Source organism: Mangifera indica, chromosome 18, assembly GCF_011075055.1.
Source record: "Mangifera indica cultivar Alphonso chromosome 18, CATAS_Mindica_2.1, whole genome shotgun sequence".
Classification (NCBI taxonomy): Eukaryota; Viridiplantae; Streptophyta; class Magnoliopsida; order Sapindales; family Anacardiaceae; genus Mangifera; species Mangifera indica.
Window position 1 is genome coordinate 4,800,726 of NC_058154.1, and position 9,700 is coordinate 4,810,425.

Genomic DNA, 9,700 nt, shown 5'->3' on the forward strand with positions numbered 1-9,700 from the left:
CAAACCCAAGCACCTTTACCCCCACCATATCAACCCCAACACTATCAAAGACCACCTAGACAACCACCTCCACCTGCATTCTATGAAGAAGAAATACCCATCTCTAGTGATTCTAGTGACAATAAGGAAACTAGAAGGAGAAGAAAACCTATAGATGATGATCTTGGACTAAAAATTGATATCCCAGACTCTGAAGGGAGTCTTACCCTAGATGATTTTGTTGATTGCCTCCATACCATTGAGAGAGTGCTCGAATACAAGAAATACTTGGATGAGAAGAAATGCAAAGTTGCCATTTGGAAGTTTAAGTACTATACATCCTTATGGTGGTAAAACCTTAAAAAGCAAAAGAGTAAGAAAGGAAAGGAAAAGGTGAGATCATGGGACAAATTTAAGAAACTACTTAAGAAGAGGCTCTTGCCCTAAAACCATAGGCAAGAGTTGTACCTCAAACTTCACACACTTAAACAAGGAGATTGTAGTGTGGAGGAGTGCATTAGGGAATTTAAGAAGCTAATGATAATGAGTGAAATGCCCAAACTCAAAGAACATACTATTACATAGTTTCTTAGAGGACTAAGGCAAGATATAACTAACATTGTGGAGTTGTAACCCTATTGTTCATTAAAAGATGTGTGTAAGCTTGTAATCAAGATTGAAAAGCAAAAGAAGGCCATAAAACTCTTGACCACTAGAACATTCACTTAAGGCACTTGATTCTCTATGGGGTCTTTTTCATATACCAAACCTGAGACTACTTCAAGAGATAAAGGCAAGGAGAGAGTAGTAGAACAATACAAAGAGAAGTCTAACTCTACAAGAACCGACCAAAATGATAGAAAGTGCTTCAAGTGCCATGACTATGGGCACTTTTAAGCCAATTGCCTTAACCAAAAAGTAATGACACTCAAGGAGATACAAGCCATTGAAGAAGCCTACCAAGACATGGAAATTGATAAAGATGATAAGGATGATGGTTTATCCATGAATGAAAAAGAAGAGGAAGTAATCGAAAAAGTAGATAATGGTAACATGTTAGTTCTTAAAAGGGCTTGTCATGTCCAAAACGGTCTCCATGATGATCAAAGGGTCAATATTTTCCAAACAAGGTGTACCATCAATGATAAGGTATGCTCTATCATAAATGATAGTGGAAGTTGTGCTAATGTGGCATCTACTACACTTGTGGAAAAGCTTAAACTACCTATTTCACCACACCCATAACCTTACAAGTTGCAATGGCTTAGTAATGGAAGTAATCTTCAAATAACAAGACAAGTGCTTCTATCTTTTTCCATCGACAAGCATTATGTTGATTAAGTGTTATATGATATAATACCTATGGATGCATGTCATGTGTTGTTGGGAAAGCCATGGCAATTTAATTGGAGTGTAAAGCATGATAGGAGAAAAAACACTTATTCCTTTAAGTTTAAGGAAAATATCATTACCCTAGCACCCCTTAGCCCTAATCAAATCCATCAAACACCAAAGGGAACAAAAATTAAAAGGGATAATTTGTTCTTGAGTGGAGGCCGCATAGAGAGAACCATCCTTAAACATAAACTCGTGTATGCATTACTTGTAGTTCGAGGAAACAAGAGGGAGATATGAGTGCACTCCATGTTTTAGTTCAACCCTTGAAGAATTTGGAGATGTCTTCCCTAGTGATATCCCACCTAGTTTGCCACCCATGAAAGGAATTGAGCACTATCTTGATCTTGTACCTGGAACACCTGTAATACCTTCAGGTATGTTCCAAAGGCATTTGTGTCTTTTGACCTTGTTTTGAGATATTTTCAATTTTATATATATATATATTCACATGTATTTGTGTGTTTATATATATATATATATATATATATATATATATAAAGAATTACAAAAAAAAATAAAGATAAAGAGATAAATATGCTTATAAAGAAAGAAAAGACAAAAAAAGGAAACTTCAAGCCTTTTCCATCATCTTCTCCCATCCATTCCAGTAGCCAGCCTTCTTCATGTTGCTTTCTTTTGTTTTGTGAAGAAAAAGGAAGGAACTGAAAAGGTTTTGGAAGATAAAATAAGAAGAGAAAAAAAGAAAACACTTTGGAAGTCTTGGTAACCAAAAGATCTCCTTCCTTTCCCTTTACCTATGTTTATATATATATTTGATGCATGTTATATGAATATTTTAGTGTGTTTTGGTGTTGATTTAAGGTGGTTTTGGTGATAAAGGAAGCAAGACAAGGAGGAAGGAGCCAACTTGCAAAGATTGGTTTGAAATAAGGTAAAAGGTATTATCCTTGATATGTTGCATGTTTTAGGCTTTTGGTTCCTTGGCTCTATGTTATAAAGGGTGATTTTGAAGTTGAGAAATGTTGTTTTGCCATTTGAGGTATCTATATGTGTGATTTTGTTCATGGTAGAGAGTTGGATAATATTTACAGTTTTGCCACTGACTTGATCACATGTTTTGACTACCTTATCTGATGAATCATAAGTGCTATTATAGCTTGTTGGAAAGCTCTTTGAATCCTCTTTTCAATGATATATAGCTTGTATGAATTAGAGACCGTTTGGACTATTAATATTGTATGAACCAAAAAGACTGCTTTACCCAAATAAACAGGAAATACAGGTTTTTGCCACTGATTTCCTCCCACGTTTTGACTACCTTATCAGATGAATCATGAGTGCTATTATAGCTTGTTGGAAATCTCTTTGAATCCTATTTTCAATGATATATAACTTGTATAAATTGGAGACTGTTTGGACTATTAAATTGCATGAACAAAAAAATTCCCTACCAAATGAACAGTCATGTAAACAGTATTTCACAGTTTTGAAAAGAAAGAAAGAAATAAAAGGAGGAGAAAAAGGAAAGGAAGAAAGAAAGAAAGGAAAGGAAAGAAATGAGAGAAAAATAAAAGAAGAAAAGCAAGAAAAGGAATTTCAGGCTCAAGATTCAGGGGTCGTCTTAAGAGTATGATCTGGTAAGTTATGAATAGTAAGATATAATACACGCATGCATACTATGAACTATGAGGGGGCACTTTACACTACACCACCCATAGTAGGGCACGTCTGTAGTAAGACACGTTTGCAGTAGGACACGGCTGTTGTAGGATATAGACCCCTAGTAGGGTTCGCTCGCAGTAAAGCATACTCGTAGTAAAGCTCAATTCAGATTCAAAAATAGTGTAGTGAGAGAAAAGAAATAGAGCTTGAGCTTAGAATAGTGTCAAATCCCTATAGTTAGCTTCCAGAAAGTACCAAATAGACACCAGATGAGACAAAGTATGACCCAAATAGTAAAGAATAAACTAAATTATCCTCTCAATTTCTTATAGAGATTATAATGTGAGGTTGAGTCTCGAGAGTGAGTTAGAATAGGAAAGAAGATAGTTTACTTAATTCTTTCCCTTCACTTCTTTTTCTTTCATGATTGCAGGTACGGGTGATCGAGGTAGCTGCGAGGTAGGGTCAGGTCAGCAAAGATAGAACCAGGCTAGGGTTAGTTACCTATGGTTGTTGATTTTTGGCCTTATTCAGATAGTTGTATAGTTGTATCTAGGGGCATGTATATGATTACTCCATGATCTTAGATGTTTCAAATGAGTTTTCATATGGGATATATACATCTTTTGTTTGCTTCTAGATTTTCAATTTTCTTAGAATAATTTCTAAACATTTTTAGTGATGCATTCATTTTAAAGTATTTAAAAAAAATAGATGCTTTGGATATTAATTTGTAACATTTCTCTTTTTGTGGGTAGTACTTCTAGGGAGGGATATTACAACACCATTACCAAATAGGGCAGCCTATAGATGCAACCCCATTGAAACTAAGGAGACTTGATTGTAATCAAAGACAAGTTAATGAGTTGATTGCAAGGGGTTTTGTGAAAGAGAGTGCAAGCCTATGCTTAGTGCCAGCTTTGCTTGTACCTAAGAAAGATGGAACCTATAGGATGTGTAGATAATAGAGCCATCAACAACATCACTATAAAGTATAGTTATCCCATTCCCTAATTGGATGACATGCTTGATAATCTCTTTTAATTCTTCTTACAAATAAGGTGTCACTAATGTTGTTGTTAATGCCCTGTTAAAGAGGCACTTGTTACTTTTTATTCTGGATATAAAATTCTTGGCTTCCAACTTATGGAGGACCATTATGATGGAGATGAAGACATGTCAAGCATTATTAAGAAGTGTTCTAGTAGTGCTTATGGAGACTTCATTATGTTCTAGTAGTGCTTGTGGACCCTTACTTGTCTTAAAGCAACCTTAGGAAGACCTTAGCATGGATTTTATTATTGCTTTGCCAAGAACACAAAGAAGGAAAAACTCAATTATGGTGGTTGTTGATAGATTCTCTAAGATGGCTTATTTCATCCCATGCCACAAAACGGATGATGCAAGCAAAGTGGCAGATTGGTTATTTAAAAAGATTGTGAGGTTACATGGTGTTCCAAGAACCATTGTATCCAATCATGACACAAAGTTCCTAAGCTATTTTTGAAGGACATTATGGAGCAAGCTTGGGACAAAGCTCTTATTTAGAACTTCTCATCACCCCCAAACTGATGGCTAAGTGGAGGTGATAAATAGGACATTGGGCACACTTTTAAGGACCATGGTGAATCGGTATCTCAAGGATTGAGACTTGAAGTTGGCTTAGATGGAGTTTGCATACAACCGAGCTTTAAGTGTTACCATGGGTCACTTTCTATTTGAGGTAGTTTATGAGCTTAATTCGCTTATCCCTATTGAACTAACCTCTTTACCTATTGATTTGCAAGTGTATAATGATGCTCAAAGAAATTTCATGAGAGCATCAAAGGTCAAATTGAGAAAGCAAATGAGGTATATAAGAAAAGAGCCAATAAACATATGAAGCCATCTACCTTCCAACCTAGGGACTTAGTATGGTTACACTTGAGGAAAGGAAGGTTTCCATCTAAGAGGAAGAGCAAGCTAACACCTAAAGCCGATGGACCATTTGAGGTGATTACAAGAGTTGGAGACAATACATATAAGGTGGCATTACTAAATGAATTGAGGGAAGTCTTGGCCACCTTTAATATGGGAGATTTGTCACCATATCTTGAAGATGAAGAACTTTTGGATTTAAGGGCAAATCCTCCTCACCTAGGGAGAATGATAAGAATTCAGCCCAAGTAGTGCAAGAAAGCTCCAATACCCATACCTTTATCAACAAAATCTAAGCCCATACTCATTCTCCTAACCATTCAACCCTATTAGCTTTAATGGGCTCAAACTATTCAATTGGTCACAATATGATTACTTGGATCCAAGGATGACATACAAGCCCAAGCAAGCCTATTGGAGTGATATTTTAGTAGTTTTGATTACTCGAATAGATATTAGCTTAATTATGTATTTAGTTATGCTAAGCTTCTATTATTAGTTTATTATCTAGCATGGGAGAACACAAAAGCAAGTCAAATGAGCATTTACTGATGGAGATAAGGTAGACAAGTGGGCAGCTCTAAGTTTTCCAATTTTGACAAAGATAAGAATGTAAGGCCATGGAGGCTCTTTGTCCTTTACCCCTTTTAGCATGTCTTACAAACTAATATTTAGTTGTTAGGATCTCAAGATGCATTACTTTAATATATTTTGAATTCAAGTTGTAATTGTTTATTAGTTTTTAAAGCCTATATAAAGGCTTATAACTCATTGTAAGCTTTTTTAGACTTGTTGAATGAAATTAGCTTTTGAGCTTGCAAACCTTTGCTCCTTTATCCTTTCTCTATTGTGACTGGAGATTGGTGGTGGTTCCTTAAGCTGGTGGAGATTCCTTTAAGCCTTGGGTGGTTCTTGGTCATTACTTTGATTACTAAATTACTTGTTACTTGTTCCATTTTCCTTGTGTTAGCCGAATCTTGGTGATTTTTTTTTTTAGGAGTTTGGACACTCAACTCACTTTAACTATTAATTTATTTGCTTAAGGAATACATATTAAATACATACTTACTTAAACAATGCTTAAATAAAGAGGTAGCTTCATTGGGCTTGGGTGCTAGTCTTAGATCCATAAGAGCACATTGCATCTAATTGAGTGGTTTGAGCCCATTGAAGCTTGGATGGCTGAATGGTGGAAAGGATGAACTTGGGCTTGGACTTGCTTGTTGTCTTTGGAAGTGTTAGAGCTTGATTGCAAGGTCTTGGCCAAATTTTCATCAATGGAAGAGTTTTTAATCTCTAAGAACTGCACCGAATTGGAAACCGGACATCTCTAAGAACCTTCATAGATGATTTCCTTAACATGAGCATGATTTAGGAGGCTCGAGTCATAAAGCACTCTAGCTCCATACCTATCCTTTAAGGGGCCAAGTGTGTGCGAATTATCATGCCAAATGAAAGTGTCATTACCATTGCCAACAAACTTTTTAATTAGTGGTTTCACAGCCTCTCTAAGATTCAATATCTTTTTCCAAGTTGATGCATAACACATGCATTAGTTTGATGATAAATGCACCATCATTAGTATTATTTAAATAGGATAGATCTTATTTTAGGAGAAGATTCAAATTTTTAGGAGGTAAGGTAAGTTCAAATTTGAAAAAATTTTATTAGTTAAAGACAATAATAAGGGTCAAACTTGCCAAAAAGACAGAGAATATTTTTTTAATTGTCAATAAATTAAAGATTAAATGTGATCTTATATTTTCTTTTAAGGCAAAAAGGGAGATTTTGAGTATTAGTTTTAGAAAAGAAGAATTGTTGAGAAGGGGACTAAAATAGTGAAGCAGGATTGCTGAAATAATTTCTCGTATTAATGTATGTCTCAATATTTTCATTTATTTGGGTTTATATATATCTTATGATTTGAGGATTATAATTTTTTTAGAATTTCAATTCAGTTGTGCTATTGTAAAGTAAAATATGTCATAGTTTGCATTGTATATTGTTTGTTCCATGATAGTTTTATATTAGTTTGTAACTAAAATAAATAAAAGGAAATATATATTATTTTTTGGATTTTTAGTTTAATTTTTATATTATCCTTGAATGTATCTATTTGTTAATAAAAAAATTTTCATATATAATTGATTCTATTTTATTTTATATATTAATTACATTTTATAAAAAACCTAAGGTCTTTAGTGATTTGTTTATATATTGACTTTGTAAAATGAATTGTTTATAGTATTTTAAAAAAATTTGAAAATTTTATTTAAGATGTTAGAGAGAGTTATTAACATTTTATGAATTTTTATGATTTTATTAGTTATAAAAAATTCAATAAAATTAATTAAAATTTTAAGGTGTTAAACCTAAAATTTTTTGTAAAGTTTATAACAATGTAAAAGAATTTATTTATTTTTATAATTTTTTTAATCGTTTTCAATTTAAATATTATATATATATGTCCAGTTCTATTCTAGAAATTTTTATAATTTTACCAATTAAATATAATTTATTAAAATTGTTATAGGATTGAGTGTCTATACTAAAATTTATTTGGGTAGAATTTATGACTAGTAAAGAAATTTAATTTTATAGCTTTCTGAATTATTTTGACTTAATGTTTTTTCATAAATAAATTAGTATGTTTAGTTTAATTCTAAAAAATTTCATAATTTTATAAATTATATGCAATTTATTAAAGTTGTTACAAAATTGTGTGTCCAATCTAGAAGATTTTTGACAGTATTAATGATCTATGACAAAAATTTTATTTGACATAGCTTTTTAAATATTTTCAAGTTGATATATTTTTTATTTAAAACATCAATATGTTAATTTGATATTTGCAAAATTTCGTAAATTTTTGAGTTATATAGAATTGTATAAAATTCCTGGAAGCTTGAGCTTTCAAACCTAAAAACTATTGATAGGGTTCATGAGTTGTGGAAGGAAGTAATTTTTGAGAAGTTCTATATATATTTTTTAAAACTAAATAATTTTAGTAAACTATTTATATGTCTTCTTTGTCTCTGCAAAGTTTTGTAATGTTTCAATTTGTGTAGATATTTATAAAATTCATGGAACAAATGTTGTACAGTATATGTGTTAGTTAAGTCTAGGGTTGTTCATTTGGGTACCCTTAGAATTTGTGAAATTTGTTTTGGAATTGAAGATTTTCAATGAGATTTAAGGATTTTACTAGGAGTATTAATACAAGTTGAATTCATTGATTTTGACTAGGATTTGAATAGGTTGTGCATGGTAGTTTGGATCGTATAAGAGTTTGTGTGGATTTTTGCTATTAATCAATTAAGTAGAAACTATTCTTTTTGCATGATTATATGTTTGGAAATGATCGTCAAATCTGAAAAATTTGGTTTTTGTAAGCTATATAATATTTTTATAAACGTTTTCTATATTTTGTTTATATAATATAGATATTTCTTTGATTTATATAATAGATTTTGTTTTATATATATATATATATATATATATATATATATATATATATATATATATATATATATATATTATAAGTTTTATATTATAGATATTTCATTTTGTTTGTATGAAATGACTTTTGTAAGTTATGAAATATTTCTATATATTTTTATTTCACCCAAATGTTAATTACTTAGACATTGATTTAATAAAATTACTTATGGTACTTTTTTTTTGGTAATTAATAATTTTATACCAAAGAGAAGGAGAATGTATAAAGGCTTATTTAGGACAAAACCCCTAGATTGACCCTAGGACAAAGCATACCTAGGACAAGTCCCTAGGTTATGCCAAAAGACTCAAGTAACCCAATAGAAACACCCACTCAAGGGCACAAAAGAAGATCAAACAACACCACTTCCTTTATAGGAGCAACTATCCCATAAAAAAGTGTTCAACCAACTAATGGGAACACAACACCCAAAGGGACCAAACTCAACACAAATGCCTACATAAAGATTGAATGGGGGATGCTCGATGGACTCATTTTCATTAGACTTGCTAACGTTATCCAAGTAAGCCACCCGTTCTCTAACACATTCCTTCATAAGCATAGTTACTCTCTCCTTGGATAGTCTAACTCGTCAAAGCAAATGTCATTCCTAACCTTCCAAATGTAGTAAACGGTTACACCAAAACATAATTTACTCATAATGTTCTTGAAATTGTCTTCCTTCCAATGTCTAGCCAAGTCCTCAACTAAAGAGACCTAAGGTAGAGGATTGAGATTTAGATGACAAAGATTAACTACCCCATTCCAGATTTGAGAGCTAAAAGTGCAGTTGAAAAAAAGATGATCCATGCTTTCTGGTTCCTCATTGCATAAAGCGCACACATTATGAGAGACAAGGCCTATTCTTAGTAATTTATCCTTTGTCATAAGTTTGCCTCTAATACCTAGCCAAGCAATGAAAAAATGCCTTAGAAAATGTCTTTTGAACCAAATAAGGTTATGCCAAGAAACCCTTTCTCTCTTAAGGCAAATCATGTCTCAAGCCGATTTGATAGAGAAGATGCCATTGGAGTTAGGGGTCCAAATTAGAGAGTCTTCCCCTCCCTTTGGGTAGCAAGGTAGTGATTCCTTTATCTCTAAAAGGTGACACGAAGGGGCCACCGGCCATCTCCACTTATGACCAATGACTACTTCCTTAACTAACGCGTGCTTAGGGATACCCGAATCATAGATAACTCAGAGGCCATATTTGTCAAGCAACGGTCCACAAGGGTGCCAATTATCATGCCAAAGAAAAGTGTTTTCTCCATTGCCAATGATCTT